Genomic DNA, 16,620 nt, shown 5'->3' with positions numbered 1-16,620 from the left:
GCAACAGTATCTGAGGTCGATAGCCCTCCCTTGTGCAGAGGAGCCCAGAAGCCAGCCTTCAAGAGCAAACGAACAAACACTTCGGTGACTGCAAAGTGGGGCCAAGTGGGCTCGTCCTGGAGTTGAACCCAGGGCCTCTCACACCCTCAGCAAGAATCATACCCCTAGACCAACGAGCCAAGTTAACAGAGGGTGTCGCAGTTTCTGCTGGGCAAGCGCGTAACTGCTTTGGGGCAGACCGGGAGACCTACGCTCACTGACTGTTAGCATGGACTGTAGCGCTGACGTGTCTTTCCAGAACGGTAACCGTATCCCCAGTGAGACAGCACTGAGAGCATGGTTCAGCAGGCCCGCAAACAACTGAAAAGAATGCCTCTCCTTTGGTGCAGCTCAGGAGTACACGTTCAGCAAAGGTCTCCATAACAAGCCGGCAAACCACATTTCGTCCTCCTCCTCCTCAACAACACACTACATGTCCTCCTCCTCCTCCTCAACAACAACAACAACAACGAACTTGTAAAAAACACATTTTCTTTAAAGAAAACAAAACACACAGATGACAGTCTGATTTCCCATCAGCTATACGGGCAACAGTATCTGAGGTCGATAGCCCTCTCTTGTGCAGAGGAGCCCAGAAGCCAGCCTTCAAGAGCAAACGAACAAACACTTCGGTGACTGCAAAGTGGGGCCAAGTGGGCTCGTCCTGGAGTTGAACCCAGGGCCTCTCACACCCTCAGCAAGAATCATACCCCTAGACCAACGAGCCAAGTTAACGGAGGGTGTCGCAGTTTCTGCTGGGCAAGCGCGTAACTGCTTTGGGGCAGACCGGGAGACCTACGCTCACTGACTGATAGCATGGACTGTAGCGCTGACGTGTCTTTCCAGAACGGTAACCGTATCCCCAGTGAGACAGCACTGAGAGCATGGTTCAGCAGGCCCGCAAACAACTGAAAAGAATGCCTCTCCTTTGGTGCAGCTCAGGAGTACACGTTCAGCAAAGGTCTCCATAACAAGCCGGCAAACCACATTTCGTCCTCCTCCTCCTCAACAACACACTACATGTCCTCCTCCTCCTCCTCAACAACAACAACAACAACGAACTTGTAAAAAACACATTTTCTTTAAAGAAAACAAAACACACAGATGACAGTCTGATTTCCCATCAGCTTTACAGGCAACAGTATCTGAGGTCGATAGCCCTCCCTTGTGCAGAGGAGCCCAGAAGCCAGCCTTCAAGAGCAAACGAACAAACACTTCGGTGACTGCAAAGTGGGGCCAAGTGGGCTCGTCCTGGAGTTGAACCCAGGGCCTCTCACACCCTCAGCAAGAATCATATCCCTAGACCAACGAGCCAAGTTAACGGAGGGTGTCGCAGTTTCTGCTGGGCAAGCGCGTAACTGCTTTGGGGCAGACCGGGAGACCTACGCTCACTGACTGATAGCATGGACTGTAGCGCTGACGTGTCTTTCCAGAATGGTAACGCCATCCCCAGTGAGACAGCACTGAGAGCATGGTTCAGCAGGCCCGCAAACAACTGAAAAGAATGCCTCTCCTTTGGTGCAGCTCAGGAGTACACGTTCAGCAAAGGTCTCCATAACAAGCCGGCAAACCACATTTCGTCCTCCTCCTCCTCAACAACACACTACATGTCCTCCACCTCCTCCTCAACAACAACAACAACAACAACAACAACGAACTTGTAAAAAACACATTTTCTTTAAAGAAAACAAAACACACAGATGACAGTCTGATTTCCCATCAGCTATACGGGCAACAGTATCTGAGGTCGATAGCCCTCCCTTGTGCAGAGGAGCCCAGAAGCCAGCCTTCAAGAGCAAACGAACAAACACTTCGGTGACTGCAAAGTGGGGCCAAGTGGGCTCATCCTGGAGTTGAACCCAGGGCCTCTCACACCCTCAGCAAGAATCATACCCCTAGAACAACGAGCCAAGTTAACGGAGGGTGTCGCAGTTTCTGCTGGGCAAGCGCGTAACTGCTTTGGGGCAGACCGGGAGACCTACGCTCACTGACTGATAGCATGGACTGTAGCGCTGAAGTGTCTTTCCAGAACGGTAACCGTATCCCCAGTGAGACAGCACTGAGAGCATGGTTCAGCAGGCCCACAAACAACTGAAAAGAATGCCTCTCCTTTGGTGCAGCTCAGGAGTACACGTTCAGCAAAGGTCTCCATAACAAGCCGGCAAACCACATTTCGTCCTCCTCCTCCTCAACAACACACTACATGTCCTCCTCCTCCTCAACAACAACAACGAACTTGTAAAAAACACATTTTCTTTAAAGAAAACAAAACACACAGATGACAGTCTGATTTCCCATCAGCTACACAGCCAACAGTATCTGAGGTTGAAAGACCTCCCTGGTGCAGAGGAGCCCAGAAGCCAAGCATCGAGAGAGAACAAACGAATGCTTCAGAGAATGCAAAGCAGTGCCAAGCGGGCTCGTCCAGGAGTTGAACCCGGGACCTCTTGCACCCTAAGCGAGAATCATACCCCTAGACCAACGAGCCAAGTTAACGGAGCGTGTCGCAGTTTCTGCTGGGCAAGCGCGTAACTGCTTTGGGGCAGACCGGGAGACCTACGCTCACTGACTGATAGCATGGACTGTAGCGCTGACGTATCTTTCCAGAATGGTAACGCCATCCCCAGTGAGACAGCACTGAGAGCATGGTTCAGCAGGCCCGCAAACAACTGAAAAGAATGCCTCTCCTTTGGTGCAGCTCAGGAGTACACGTTCAGCAAAGGTCTCCATAACAAGCCGGCAAACCACATTTCGTCCTCCTCCTCCTCAACAACACACTACATGTCCTCCTCCTCCTCAACAACAACAACGAACTTGTAAAAAACACATTTTCTTTAAAGAAAACAAAACATACAGATGACAGTCTGATTTCCCATCAGCTTTACAGGCAACAGTATCTGAGGTCGATAGCCCTCCCTTGTGCAGAGGAGCCCAGAAGCCAGCCTTCAAGAGCAAACGAACAAACACTTCGGTGACTGCAAAGTGGGGCCAAGTGGGCTCGTCCTGGAGTTGAACCCAGGGCCTCTCACACCCTCAGCAAGAATCATACCCCTAGACCAACGAGCCAAGTTAATGGAGGGTGTCGCAGTTTCTGCTGGGCAAGCGCGTAACTGCTTTGGGGCAGACCGGGAGACCTACGCTCACTGACTGATAGCATGGACTGTAGCGCTGACGTGTCTTTCCAGAATGGTAACGCCATCCCCAGTGAGACAGCACTGAGAGCATGGTTCAGCAGGCCCGCAAACAACTGAAAAGAATGCCTCTCCTTTGGTGCAGCTCAGGAGTACACGTTCAGCAAAGGTCTCCATAACAAGCCGGCAAACCACATTTCGTCCTCCTCCTCCTCAACAACACACTACATGTCCTCCTCCTCCTCAACAACAACAACGAACTTGTAAAATACACATTTTCTTTAAAGAAAACAAAACACACAGATGACAGTCTGATTTCCCATCAGCTACACAGCCAACAGTATCTGAGGTTGAAAGACCTCCCTGGTGCAGAGGAGCCCAGAAGCCAAGCATCGAGAGAGAACAAACGAATGCTTCAGATAATGCAAAGCACGGCCAAGCGGGCTCGTCCGGGAGTTGAACCCGGGACCTCTCGCACCCAAAGCGAGAATCATACCCCTAGACCAACGAGCCAAGTTATCTGACAGTTTCACAGTTTCTGCTGGGCAAGCGCGTAACTGCTTTGGGGCAGACCGGGAGACCTACGCTCACTGACTGATAGCATGGACTGTAGCGCTGACGTGTCTTTCCAGAATGGTAACGCCATCCCCAGTGAGACAGCACTGAGAGCATTGTTCAGCAGGCCCGCAAACAACTGAAAAGAATGCCTCTCCTTTGGTGCAGCTCAGGAGTACACGTTCAGCAAAGGTCTCCATAACAAGCCGGCAAACCACATTTCGTCCTCCTCCTCCTCAACAACACACTACATGTCCTCCTCCTCCTCAACAACAACAACGAACTTGTAAAAAACACATTTTCTTTAAAGAAAACAAAACACACAGATGACAGTCTGATTTCCCATCAGCTACACAGCCAACAGTATCTGAGGTTGAAAGACCTCCCTGGTGCAGAGGAGCCCAGAAGCCAAGCATTGAGAGAGAACAAACGAATGCTTCAGAGAATGCAAAGCAGTGCCAAGCGGGCTCGTCCAGGAGTTGAACCCGGGACCTCTCGCACCCTAAGCGAGAATCATACCCCTAGACCAACGAGCCAAGTTAACGGAGCGTGTCGCAGTTTCTGCTGGGCAAGCGCGTAACTGCTTTGGGGCAGACCGGGAGACCTACGCTCACTGACTGATAGCATGGACTGTAGCGCTGACGTGTCTTTCCAGAATGGTAACGCCATCCCCAGTGAGACAGCACTGAGAGCATGGTTCAGCAGGCCCGCAAACAACTGAAAAGAATGCCTCTCCTTTGGTGCAGCTCAGGAGTACACGTTCAGCAAAGGTCTCCATAACAAGCCGGCAAACCACATTTCGTCCTCCTCCTCCTCAACAACACACTACATGTCCTCCTCCTCCTCAACAACAACAACGAACTTTGTAAAATACACATTTTCTTTAAAGAAAACAAAACACACAGATGACAGTCTGATTTCCCATCAGCTACACAGCCAACAGTATCTGAGGTTGAAAGACCTCCCTGGTGCAGAGGAGCCCAGAAGCCAAGCATCGAGAGAGAACAAACGAATGCTTCAGATAATGCAAAGCACGGCCAAGCGGGCTCGTCCGGGAGTTGAATCCGGGACCTCTCGCACCCAAAGCGAGAATCATACCCCTAGACCAACGAGCCAAGTTATCTGACAGTTTCACAGTTTCTGCTGGGCAAGCGCGTAACTGCTTTGGGGCAGACCGGGAGACCTACGCTCACTGACTGATAGCATGGACTGTAGCGCTGACGTGTCTTTCCAGAATGGTAACGCCATCCCCAGTGAGACAGCACTGAGAGCATTGTTCAGCAGGCCCGCAAACAACTGAAAAGAATGCCTCTCCTTTGGTGCAGCTCAGGAGTACACGTTCAGCAAAGGTCTCCATAACAAGCCGGCAAACCACATTTCGTCCTCCTCCTCCTCAACAACACACTACATGTCCTCCTCCTCCTCCTCAACAACAACAACAACAACGAACTTGTAAAAAACACATTTTCTTTAAAGAAAACAAAACACACAGATGACAGTCTGATTTCCCATCAGCTATACAGGCAACAGTATCTGAGGTCGATAGCCCTCCCTTGTGCAGAGGAGCCCAGAAGCCAGCCTTCAAGAGCAAACGAACAAACACTTCGGTGACTGCAAAGTGGGGCCAAGTGGGCTTATCCTGGAGTTGAACCCAGGGCCTCTCACACCCTCAGCAAGAATCATACCCCTAGACCAACGAGCCAAGTTAACGGAGGGTGTCGCAGTTTCTGCTGGGCAAGCGCGTAACTGCTTTGGGGCAGACCGGGAGACCTACGCTCACTGACTGATAGCATGGACTGTAGCGCTGACGTGTCTTTCCAGAATGGTAACGCCATCCCCAGTGAGACAGCACTGAGAGCATGGTTCAGCAGGCCCGCAAACAACTGAAAAGAATGCCTCTCCTTTGGTGCAGCTCAGGAGTACACGTTCAGCAAAGGTCTCCATAACAAGCCGGCAAACCACATTTCGTCCTCCTCCTCCTCAACAACACACTACATGTCCTCCTCCTCCTCAACAACAACAACGAACTTGTAAAATACACATTTTCTTTAAAGAAAACAAAACACATAGATGACAGTCTGATTTCCCATCAGCTACACAGCCAACAGTATCTGAGGTTGAAAGACCTCCCTGGTGCAGAGGAGCCCAGAAGCCACACATCGAGAGAGAACAAACAAATGCTTCAGAGAATGCAAAGCAGGGCCAAGCGGGCTCGTCCGGGAGTTGAACCCGGGACCTCTCGCACCCAAAGCGAGAATCATACCCCTAGACCAACGAGCCAAGTTATCTGACAGTGTCACAGTTTCTGCTGGGCAAGCGCGTAACTGCTTTGGGGCAGACCGGGAGACCTACGCTCACTGACTGATAGCATGGACTGTAGCGCTGACGTGTCTTTCCAGAATGGTAACGCCATCCCCAGTGAGACAGCACTGAGAGCATGGTTCAGCAGGCCCGCAAACAACTGACCCCAAAGGTCTCCATAACAAGCCGGCAAACCACATTTCGTCCTCCTCCTCCTCAACAACACACTACATGTCCTCCTCCTCCTCCTCAACAACAACAACAACAACGAACTTGTAAAAAACACATTTTCTTTAAAGAAAACAAAACACACAGATGACAGTCTGATTTCCCATCAGCTATACAGGCAACAGTATCTGAGGTCGATAGCCCTCCCTTGTGCAGAGGAGCCCAGAAGCCAGCCTTCAAGAGCAAACGAACAAACACTTCGGTGACTGCAAAGTGGGGCCAAGTGGGCTTATCCTGGAGTTGAACCCAGGGCCTCTCACACCCTCAGCAAGAATCATACCCCTAGACCAACGAGCCAAGTTAACGGAGGGTGTCGCAGTTTCTGCTGGGCAAGCGCGTAACTGCTTTGGGGCAGACCGGGAGACCTACGCTCACTGACTGATAGCATGGACTGTAGCGCTGACGTGTCTTTCCAGAATGGTAACGCCATCCCCAGTGAGACAGCACTGAGAGCATGGTTCAGCAGGCCCGCAAACAACTGAAAAGAATGCCTCTCCTTTGGTGCAGCTCAGGAGTACACGTTCAGCAAAGGTCTCCATAACAAGCCGGCAAACCACATTTCGTCCTCCTCCTCCTCAACAACACACTACATGTCCTCCTCCTCCTCCTCAACAACAACAACAACAACGAACTTGTAAAAAACACATTTTCTTTAAAGAAAACAAAACACACAGATGACAGTCTGATTTCCCATCAGCTACACAGCCAACAGTATCTGAGGTTGGAAGACCTCCCTGGTGCAGAGGAGCCAAGCATCGAGAGAGAACAAACGAATGCTTCAGATAATGCAAAGCAGGGCCAAGCGGGCTCGTCCGGGAGTTGAACCCGGGACCTCTCGCACCCTAAGCGAGAATCATACCCCTAGACCAACGAGCCAAGTTATCTGACAGTTTCACAGTTTCTGCTGGGCAAGCGCGTAACTGCTTTGGGGCAGACCGGGAGACCTACGCTCACTGACTGATAGCATGGACTGTAGCGCTGACGTGTCTTTCCAGAATGGTAACGCCATCCCCAGTGAGACAGCACTGAGAGCATGGTTCAGCAGGCCCGCAAACAACTGAAAAGAATGCCTCTCCTTTGGTGCAGCTCAGGAGTACACGTTCAGCAAAGGTCTCCATAACAAGCCGGCAAACCACATTTCGTCCTCCTCCTCCTCAACAACACACTACATGTCCTCCTCCTCCTCAACAACAACAACGAACTTGTAAAAAACACATTTTCTTTAAAGAAAACAAAACACACAGATGACAGTCTGATTTCCCATTAGCTTTACAGGCAACAGTATCTGAGGTCGATAGCCCTCCCTGGTGCAGAGGAGCCCAGAAGCCAAGCATCGAGAGAGAACAAACGAATGCTTCAGATAATGCAAAGCAGGGCCAAGCGGGCTCGTCCGGGAGTTGAACCCGGGACCTCTCACACCCAAAGCGAGAATCATACCCCTAGACCAACGAGCCAAGTTATCTGACAGTTTCACAGTTTCTGCTGGGCAAGCGCGTAACTGCTTTGGGGCAGACCGGGAGACCTACGCTCACTGACTGATAGCATGGACTGTAGCGCTGACGTGTCTTTCCAGAATGGTAACGCCATCCCCAGTGAGACAGCACTGAGAGCATGGTTCAGCAGGCCCGCAAACAACTGAAAAGAATGCCTCTCCTTTGGTGCAGCTCAGGAGTACACGTTCAGCAAAGGTCTCCATAACAAGCCGGCAAACCACATTTCGTCCTCCTCCTCCTCAACAACACACTACATGTCCTCCTCCTCCTCCTCAACAACAACAACAACAACGAACTTGTAAAAAACACATTTTCTTTAAAGAAAACAAAACACACAGATGACAGTCTGATTTCCCATCAGCTTTACAGGCAACAGTATCTGAGGTCGATAGCCCTCCCTTGTGCAGAGGAGCCCAGAAGCCAGCCTTCAAGAGCAAACGAACAAACACTTCGGTGACTGCAAAGTGGGGCCAAGTGGGCTTATCCTGGAGTTGAACCCAGGGCCTCTCACACCCTCAGCAAGAATCATACCCCTAGACCAACGAGCCAAGTTAACGGAGGGTGTCGCAGTTTCTGCTGGGCAAGCGCGTAACTGCTTTGGGGCAGACCGGGAGACCTACGCTCACTGACTGATAGCATGGACTGTAGCGCTGACGTGTCTTTCCAGAATGGTAACGCCATCCCCAGTGAGACAGCACTGAGAGCATGGTTCAGCAGGCCCGCAAACAACTGAAAAGAATGCCTCTCCTTTGGTGCAGCTCAGGAGTACACGTTCAGCAAAGGTCTCCATAACAAGCCGGCAAACCACATTTCGTCCTCCTCCTCCTCAACAACACACTACATGTCCTCCTCCTCCTCAACAACAACAACGAACTTGTAAAATACACATTTTCTTTAAAGAAAACGAAACACATAGATGACAGTCTGATTTCCCATCAGCTACACAGCCAACAGTATCTGAGGTTGAAAGACCTCCCTGGTGCAGAGGAGCCCAGAAGCCACGCATCGAGAGAGAACAAACGAATGCTTCAGAGAATGCAAAGCAGGGCCAAGCGGGCTCGTCCGGGAGTTGAACCCGGGACCTCTCGCACCCAAAGCGAGAATCATACCCCTAGACCAACGAGCCAAGTTATCTGACAGTGTCACAGTTTCTGCTGGGCAAGCGCGTAACTGCTTTGGGGCAGACCGGGAGACCTACGCTCACTGACTGATAGCATGGACTGTAGCGCTGACGTGTCTTTCCAGAATGGTAACGCCATCCCCAGTGAGACAGCACTGAGAGCATGGTTCAGCAGGCCCGCAAACAACTGAAAAGAATGCCTCTCCTTTGGTGCAGCTCAGGAGTACACGTTCAGCAAAGGTCTCCATAACAAGCCGGCAAACCACATTTCGTCCTCCTCCTCCTCAACAACACACTACATGTCCTCCTCCTCCTCCTCAACAACAACAACAACAACGAACTTGTAAAAAACACATTTTCTTTAAAGAAAACAAAACACACAGATGACAGTCTGATTTCCCATCAGCTTTACAGGCAACAGTATCTGAGGTCGATAGCCCTCCCTTGTGCAGAGGAGCCCAGAAGCCAGCCTTCAAGAGCAAACGAACAAACACTTCGGTGACTGCAAAGTGGGGCCAAGTGGGCTCGTCCTGGAGTTGAACCCAGGGCCTCTCACACCCTCAGCAAGAATCATACCCCTAGACCAACGAGCCAAGTTAACGGAGGGTGTCGCAGTTTCTGCTGGGCAAGCGCGTAACTGCTTTGGGGCAGACCGGGAGACCTACGCTCACTGACTGATAGCATGGACTGTAGCGCTGACGTGTCTTTCCAGAATGGTAACGCCATCCCCAGTGAGACAGCACTGAGAGCATGGTTCAGCAGGCCCGCAAACAACTGAAAAGAATGCCTCTCCTTTGGTGCAGCTCAGGAGTACACGTTCAGCAAAGGTCTCCATAACAAGCCGGCAAACCACATTTCGTCCTCCTCCTCCTCAACAACACACTACATGTCCTCCTCCTCCTCAACAACAACAACGAACTTGTAAAATACACATTTTCTTTAAAGAAAACAAAACACACAGATGACAGTCTGATTTCCCATCAGCTACACAGCCAACAGTATCTGAGGTTGAAAGACCTCCCTGGTGCAGAGGAGCCCAGAAGCCAGCCTTCAAGAGCAAACGAACAAACACTTCGGTGACTGCAAAGTGGGGCCAAGTGGGCTCGTCCTGGAGTTGAACCCAGGGCCTCTCACACCCTCAGCAAGAATCATACCCCTAGACCAACGAGCCAAGTTAACGGAGGGTGTCGCAGTTTCTGCTGGGCAAGCGCGTAACTGCTTTGGGGCAGACCGGGAGACCTACGCTCACTGACTGATAGCATGGACTGTAGCGCTGACGTGTCTTTCCAGAATGGTAACGCCATCCCCAGTGAGACAGCACTGAGAGCATGGTTCAGCAGGCCCGCAAACAACTGAAAAGAATGCCTCTCCTTTGGTGCAGCTCAGGAGTACACGTTCAGCAAAGGTCTCCATAACAAGCCGGCAAACCACATTTCGTCCTCCTCCTCCTCAACAACACACTACATGTCCTCCTCCTCCTCAACAACAACAACGAACTTGTAAAATACACATTTTCTTTAAAGAAAACAAAACACACAGATGACAGTCTGATTTCCCATCAGCTACACAGCCAACAGTATCTGAGGTTGAAAGACCTCCCTGGTGCAGAGGAGCCCAGAAGCCAAGCATCGAGAGAGAACAAACGAATGCTTCAGAGAATGCAAAGCAGGGCCAAGCGGGCTCGTCCGGGAGTTGAACCCGGGACCTGTCGCACCCAAAGCGAGAATCATACCCCTAGACCAACGAGCCAAGTTATCCGACAGTGTCACAGTTTCTGCTGGGCAAGCGCGTAACTGCTTTGGGGCAGACCGGGAGACCTACGCTCACTGACTGATAGCATGGACTGTAGCGCTGACGTGTCTTTCCAGAATGGTAACGCCATCCCCAGTGAGACAGCACTGAGAGCATGGTTCAGCAGGCCCGCAAACAACTGACCCCAAAGGTCTCCATAACAAGCCGGCAAACCACATTTCGTCCTCCTCCTCCTCAACAACACACTACATGTCCTCCTCCTCCTCCTCAACAACAACAACAACAACGAACTTGTAAAAAACACATTTTCTTTAAAGAAAACAAAACACACAGATGACAGTCTGATTTCCCATCAGCTATACAGGCAACAGTATCTGAGGTCGATAGCCCTCCCTTGTGCAGAGGAGCCCAGAAGCCAGCCTTCAAGAGCAAACGAACAAACACTTCGGTGACTGCAAAGTGGGGCCAAGTGGGCTTATCCTGGAGTTGAACCCAGGGCATCTCACACCCTCAGCAAGAATCATACCCCTAGACCAACGAGCCAAGTTAACGGAGGGTGTCGCAGTTTCTGCTGGGCAAGCGCGTAACTGCTTTGGGGCAGACCGGGAGACCTACGCTCACTGACTGATAGCATGGACTGTAGCGCTGACGTGTCTTTCCAGAATGGTAACGCCATCCCCAGTGAGACAGCACTGAGAGCATGGTTCAGCAGGCCCGCAAACAACTGAAAAGAATGCCTCTCCTTTGGTGCAGCTCAGGAGTACACGTTCAGCAAAGGTCTCCATAACAAGCCGGCAAACCACATTTCGTCCTCCTCCTCCTCAACAACACACTACATGTCCTCCTCCTCCTCCTCAACAACAACAACAACAACGAACTTGTAAAAAACACATTTTCTTTAAAGAAAACAAAACACACAGATGACAGTCTGATTTCCCATCAGCTTTACAGGCAACAGTATCTGAGGTCGATAGCCCTCCCTTGTGCAGAGGAGCCCAGAAGCCAGCCTTCAAGAGCAAACGAACAAACACTTCGGTGACTGCAAAGTGGGGCCAAGTGGGCTCGTCCTGGAGTTGAACCCAGGGCCTCTCACACCCTCAGCAAGAATCATACCCCTAGACCAACGAGCCAAGTTAACGGAGGGTGTCGCAGTTTCTGCTGGGCAAGCGCGTAACTGCTTTGGGGCAGACCGGGAGACCTACGCTCACTGACTGATAGCATGGACTGTAGCGCTGACGTGTCTTTCCAGAATGGTAACGCCATCCCCAGTGAGACAGCACTGAGAGCATGGTTCAGCAGGCCCGCAAACAACTGAAAAGAATGCCTCTCCTTTGGTGCAGCTCAGGAGTACACGTTCAGCAAAGGTCTCCATAACAAGCCGGCAAACCACATTTCGTCCTCCTCCTCCTCAACAACACACTACATGTCCTCCTCCTCCTCAACAACAACAACGAACTTGTAAAATACACATTTTCTTTAAAGAAAACAAAACACATAGATGACAGTCTGATTTCCCATCAGCTACACAGCCAACAGTATCTGAGGTTGAAAGACCTCCCTGGTGCAGAGGAGCCCAGAAGCCACGCATCGAGAGAGAACAAACGAATGCTTCAGAGAATGCAAAGCAGGGCCAAGCGGGCTCGTCCGGGAGTTGAACCCGGGACCTCTCGCACCCAAAGCGAGAATCATACCCCTAGACCAACGAGCCAAGTTATCTGACAGTGTCACAGTTTCTGCTGGGCAAGCGCGTAACTGCTTTGGGGCAGACCGGGAGACCTACGCTCACTGACTGATAGCATGGACTGTAGCGCTGACGTGTCTTTCCAGAATGGTAACGCCATCCCCAGTGAGACAGCACTGAGAGCATGGTTCAGCAGGCCCGCAAACAACTGAAAAGAATGCCTCTCCTTTGGTGCAGCTCAGGAGTACACGTTCAGCAAAGGTCTCCATAACAAGCCGGCAAACCACATTTCGTCCTCCTCCTCCTCAACAACACACTACATGTCCTCCTCCTCCTCCTCAACAACAACAACAACAACGAACTTGTAAAAAACACATTTTCTTTAAAGAAAACAAAACACACAGATGACAGTCTGATTTCCCATCAGCTTTACAGGCAACAGTATCTGAGGTCGATAGCCCTCCCTTGTGCAGAGGAGCCCAGAAGCCAGCCTTCAAGAGCAAACGAACAAACACTTCGGTGACTGCAAAGTGGGGCCAAGTGGGCTCGTCCTGGAGTTGAACCCAGGGCCTCTCACACCCTCAGCAAGAATCATACCCCTAGACCAACGAGCCAAGTTAACGGAGGGTGTCGCAGTTTCTGCTGGGCAAGCGCGTAACTGCTTTGGGGCAGACCGGGAGACCTACGCTCACTGACTGATAGCATGGACTGTAGCGCTGACGTGTCTTTCCAGAATGGTAACGCCATCCCCAGTGAGACAGCACTGAGAGCATGGTTCAGCAGGCCCGCAAACAACTGAAAAGAATGCCTCTCCTTTGGTGCAGCTCAGGAGTACACGTTCAGCAAAGGTCTCCATAACAAGCCGGCAAACCACATTTCGTCCTCCTCCTCAACAACACACTACATGTCCTCCTCCTCCTCAACAACAACAACGAACTTGTAAAATACACATTTTCTTTAAAGAAAACAAAACACACAGATGACAGTCTGATTTCCCATCAGCTACACAGCCAACAGTATCTGAGGTTGGAAGACCTCCCTGGTGCAGAGGAGCCCAGAAGCCAAGCATCGAGAGAGAACAAACGAATGCTTCAGATAATGCAAAGCAGGGCCAAGCGGGCTCGTCCGGGAGTTGAACCCGGGACCTCTCGCACCCAAAGCGAGAATCATACCCCTAGACCAACGAGCCAAGTTATCTGACAGTTTCACAGTTTCTGCTGGGCAAGCGCGTAACTGCTTTGGGGCAGACCGGGAGACCTACGCTCACTGACTGATAGCATGGACTGTAGCGCTGACGTGTCTTTCCAGAATGGTAACGCCATCCCCAGTGAGACAGCACTGAGAGCATTGTTCAGCAGGCCCGCAAACAACTGAAAAGAATGCCTCTCCTTTGGTGCAGCTCAGGAGTACACGTTCAGCAAAGGTCTCCATAACAAGCCGGCAAACCACATTTCGTCCTCCTCCTCCTCAACAACACACTACATGTCCTCCTCCTCCTCAACAACAACAACGAACTTGTAAAATACACATTTTCTTTAAAGAAAACAAAACACACAGATGACAGTCTGATTTCCCATCAGCTACACAGCCAACAGTATCTGAGGTTGAAAGACCTCCCTGGTGCAGAGGAGCCCAGAAGCCAAGCATCGAGAGAGAACAAACGAATGCTTCAGAGAATGCAAAGCAGTGCCAAGCGGGCTCGTCCAGGAGTTGAACCCGGGACCTCTCGCACCCTAAGCGAGAATCATACCCCTAGACCAACGAGCCAAGTTAACGGAGCGTGTCGCAGTTTCTGCTGGGCAAGCGCGTAACTGCTTTGGGGCAGACCGGGAGACCTACGCTCACTGACTGATAGCATGGACTGTAGCGCTGACGTATCTTTCCAGAATGGTAACGCCATCCCCAGTGAGACAGCACTGAGAGCATGGTTCAGCAGGCCCGCAAACAACTGAAAAGAATGCCTCTCCTTTGGTGCAGCTCAGGAGTACACGTTCAGCAAAGGTCTCCATAACAAGCCGGCAAACCACATTTCGTCCTCCTCCTCCTCAACAACACACTACATGTCCTCCACCTCCTCCTCCTCCTCAACAACAACAACAACAACGAACTTGTAAAAAACACATTTTCTTTAAAGAAAACAAAACACACAGATGACAGTCTGATTTCCCATCAGCTATACAGGCAACAGTATCTGAGGTCAATAGCCCTCCCTTGTGCAGAGGAGCCCAGAAGCCAGCCTTCAAGAGCAAACGAACAAACACTTCGGTGACTGCAAAGTGGGGCCAAGTGGGCTCGTCCTGGAGTTGAACCCAGGGCCTCTAACACCCTCAGCAAGAATCATACCCCTAGACCAACGAGCCAAGTTAACGGAGGGTGTCGCAGTTTCTACTGGGCAAGCGCGTAACTGCTTTGGGGCAGACCGGGAGACCTACGCTCACTGACTGATAGCATGGACTGTAGCGCTGAAGTGTCTTTCCAGAACGGTAACCGTATCCCCAGTGAGACAGCACTGAGAGCATGGTTCAGCAGGCCCGCAAACAACTGAAAAGAATGCCTCTCCTTTGGTGCAGCTCAGGAGTACACGTTCAGCAAAGGTCTCCATAACAAGCCGGCAAACCACATTTCGTCCTCCTCCTCCTCAACAACACACTACATGTCCTCCTCCTCCTCAACAACAACAACGAACTTGTAAAATACACATTTTCTTTAAAGAAAACAAAACACACAGATGACAGTCTGATTTCCCATCAGCTACACAGCCAACAGTATCTGAGGTTGAAAGACCTCCCTGGTGCAGAGGAGCCCAGAAGCCAAGCATCGAGAGAGAACAAACAAATGCTTCAGAGAATGCAAAGCAGGGCCAAGCGGGCTCGTCCGGGAGTTGAACCCGGGACCTGTCGCACCCAAAGCGAGAATCATACCCCTAGACCAACGAGCCAAGTTATCTGACAGTGTCACAGTTTCTGCTGGGCAAGCGCGTAACTGCTTTGGGGCAGACCGGGAGACCTACGCTCACTGACTGATAGCATGGACTGTAGCGCTGACGTGTCTTTCCAGAATGGTAACGCCATCCCCAGTGAGACAGCACTGAGAGCATGGTTCAGCAGGCCCGCAAACAACTGAAAAGAATGCCTCTCCTTTGGTGCAGTTCAGGAGTACACGTTCAGCAAAGGTCTCCATAACAAGCCGGCAAACCACATTTCGTCCTCCTCCTCAACAACACACTACATGTCCTCCTCCTCCTCAACAACAACAACGAACTTGTAAAATACACATTTTCTTTAAAGAAAACAAAACACACAGATGACAGTCTGATTTCCCATCAGCTACACAGCCAACAGTATCTGAGGTTGAAAGACCTCCCTGGTGCAGAGGAGCCCAGAAGCCAAGCATCGAGAGAGAACAAACGAATGCTTCAGATAATGCAAAGCAGGGCCAAGCGGGCTCGTCCGGGAGTTGAACCCGGGACCTCTCGCACCCAAAGCGAGAATCATACCCCTAGACCAACGAGCCAAGTTATCTGACAGTTTCACAGTTTCTGCTGGGCAAGCGCGTAACTGCTTTGGGGCAGACCGGGAGACCTACGCTCACTGACTGATAGCATGGACTGTAGCGCTGAAGTGTCTTTCCAGAACGGTAACCGTATCCCCAGTGAGACAGCACTGAGAGCATGGTTCAGCAGGCCCGCAAACAACTGAAAAGAATGCCTCTCCTTTGGTGCAGCTCAGGAGTACACGTTCAGCAAAGGTCTCCATAACAAGCCGGCAAACCACATTTCGTCCTCCTCCTCCTCAACAACACACTACATGTCCTCCTCCTCCTCAACAACAACAACGAACTTGTAAAATACACATTTTCTTTAAAGAAAACAAAACACACAGATGACAGTCTGATTTCCCATCAGCTACACAGCCAACAGTATCTGAGGTTGAAAGACCTCCCTGGTGCAGAGGAGCCCAGAAGCCAAGCATCGAGAGAGAACAAACGAATGCTTCAGAGAATGCAAAGCAGTGCCAAGCGGGCTCGTCCGGGAGTTGAACCCGGGACCTCTCGCACCCTAAGCGAGAATCATACCCCTAGACCAACGAGCCAAGTTAACAGAGCGTGTCGCAGTTTCTGCTGGGCAAGCGCGTAACTGCTTTGGGGCAGACCGGGAGACCTACGCTCACTGACTGATAGCATGGACTGTAGCGCTGACGTATCTTTCCAGAATGGTAACGCCATCCCCAGTGAGACAGCACTGAGAGCATGGTTCAGCAGGCCCGCAAACAACTGAAAAGAATGCCTCTCCTTTGGTGCAGCTCAGGAGTACACGTTCAG

General features: G+C 51.0%; 12 non-coding genes across 12 annotated transcripts; all 12 read right to left on the bottom strand.

Moving 5' to 3' along the window:
- Window positions 1-3,611: 3,611 nt before the first annotated feature.
- On the bottom strand, window positions 3,612-3,683 carry trnap-ugg (transfer RNA proline (anticodon UGG)). Its single transcript has one exon. It is a non-coding gene; the product is annotated as a tRNA-Pro (tRNA).
- A 1,085-nt stretch (window positions 3,684-4,768) lies between these two features.
- Window positions 4,769-4,840, bottom strand: trnap-ugg (transfer RNA proline (anticodon UGG)). Its single transcript has one exon. It is a non-coding gene; the product is annotated as a tRNA-Pro (tRNA).
- Window positions 4,841-5,933: 1,093 nt separating this feature from the next.
- trnap-ugg (transfer RNA proline (anticodon UGG)) lies at window positions 5,934-6,005 on the bottom strand. The gene has a single exon. It is a non-coding gene; the product is annotated as a tRNA-Pro (tRNA).
- A 1,053-nt stretch (window positions 6,006-7,058) lies between these two features.
- Window positions 7,059-7,130, bottom strand: trnap-agg (transfer RNA proline (anticodon AGG)). Its single transcript has one exon. It is a non-coding gene; the product is annotated as a tRNA-Pro (tRNA).
- Window positions 7,131-7,636: 506 nt separating this feature from the next.
- trnap-ugg (transfer RNA proline (anticodon UGG)) lies at window positions 7,637-7,708 on the bottom strand. The gene has a single exon. It is a non-coding gene; the product is annotated as a tRNA-Pro (tRNA).
- Window positions 7,709-8,801: 1,093 nt separating this feature from the next.
- trnap-ugg (transfer RNA proline (anticodon UGG)) lies at window positions 8,802-8,873 on the bottom strand. The gene has a single exon. It is a non-coding gene; the product is annotated as a tRNA-Pro (tRNA).
- Window positions 8,874-10,544: 1,671 nt separating this feature from the next.
- On the bottom strand, window positions 10,545-10,616 carry trnap-ugg (transfer RNA proline (anticodon UGG)). Its single transcript has one exon. It is a non-coding gene; the product is annotated as a tRNA-Pro (tRNA).
- Window positions 10,617-12,255: 1,639 nt separating this feature from the next.
- On the bottom strand, window positions 12,256-12,327 carry trnap-ugg (transfer RNA proline (anticodon UGG)). The gene has a single exon. It is a non-coding gene; the product is annotated as a tRNA-Pro (tRNA).
- A 1,090-nt stretch (window positions 12,328-13,417) lies between these two features.
- trnap-ugg (transfer RNA proline (anticodon UGG)) lies at window positions 13,418-13,489 on the bottom strand. Its single transcript has one exon. It is a non-coding gene; the product is annotated as a tRNA-Pro (tRNA).
- Window positions 13,490-15,166: 1,677 nt separating this feature from the next.
- trnap-ugg (transfer RNA proline (anticodon UGG)) lies at window positions 15,167-15,238 on the bottom strand. The gene has a single exon. It is a non-coding gene; the product is annotated as a tRNA-Pro (tRNA).
- A 503-nt stretch (window positions 15,239-15,741) lies between these two features.
- trnap-ugg (transfer RNA proline (anticodon UGG)) lies at window positions 15,742-15,813 on the bottom strand. Its single transcript has one exon. It is a non-coding gene; the product is annotated as a tRNA-Pro (tRNA).
- Window positions 15,814-16,319: 506 nt separating this feature from the next.
- trnap-agg (transfer RNA proline (anticodon AGG)) lies at window positions 16,320-16,391 on the bottom strand. Its single transcript has one exon. It is a non-coding gene; the product is annotated as a tRNA-Pro (tRNA).
- Window positions 16,392-16,620: the final 229 nt, after the last annotated feature.

The sequence above is a fragment of the Amia ocellicauda genome, unplaced genomic scaffold (assembly GCF_036373705.1).
Source record: "Amia ocellicauda isolate fAmiCal2 unplaced genomic scaffold, fAmiCal2.hap1 HAP1_SCAFFOLD_129, whole genome shotgun sequence".
Lineage (NCBI taxonomy): Eukaryota > Metazoa > Chordata > Actinopteri > Amiiformes > Amiidae > Amia > Amia ocellicauda.
The sequence above is the reverse complement of the archived record's forward strand: the minus strand, read 5'-3'. Positions and strand labels throughout refer to the sequence as shown.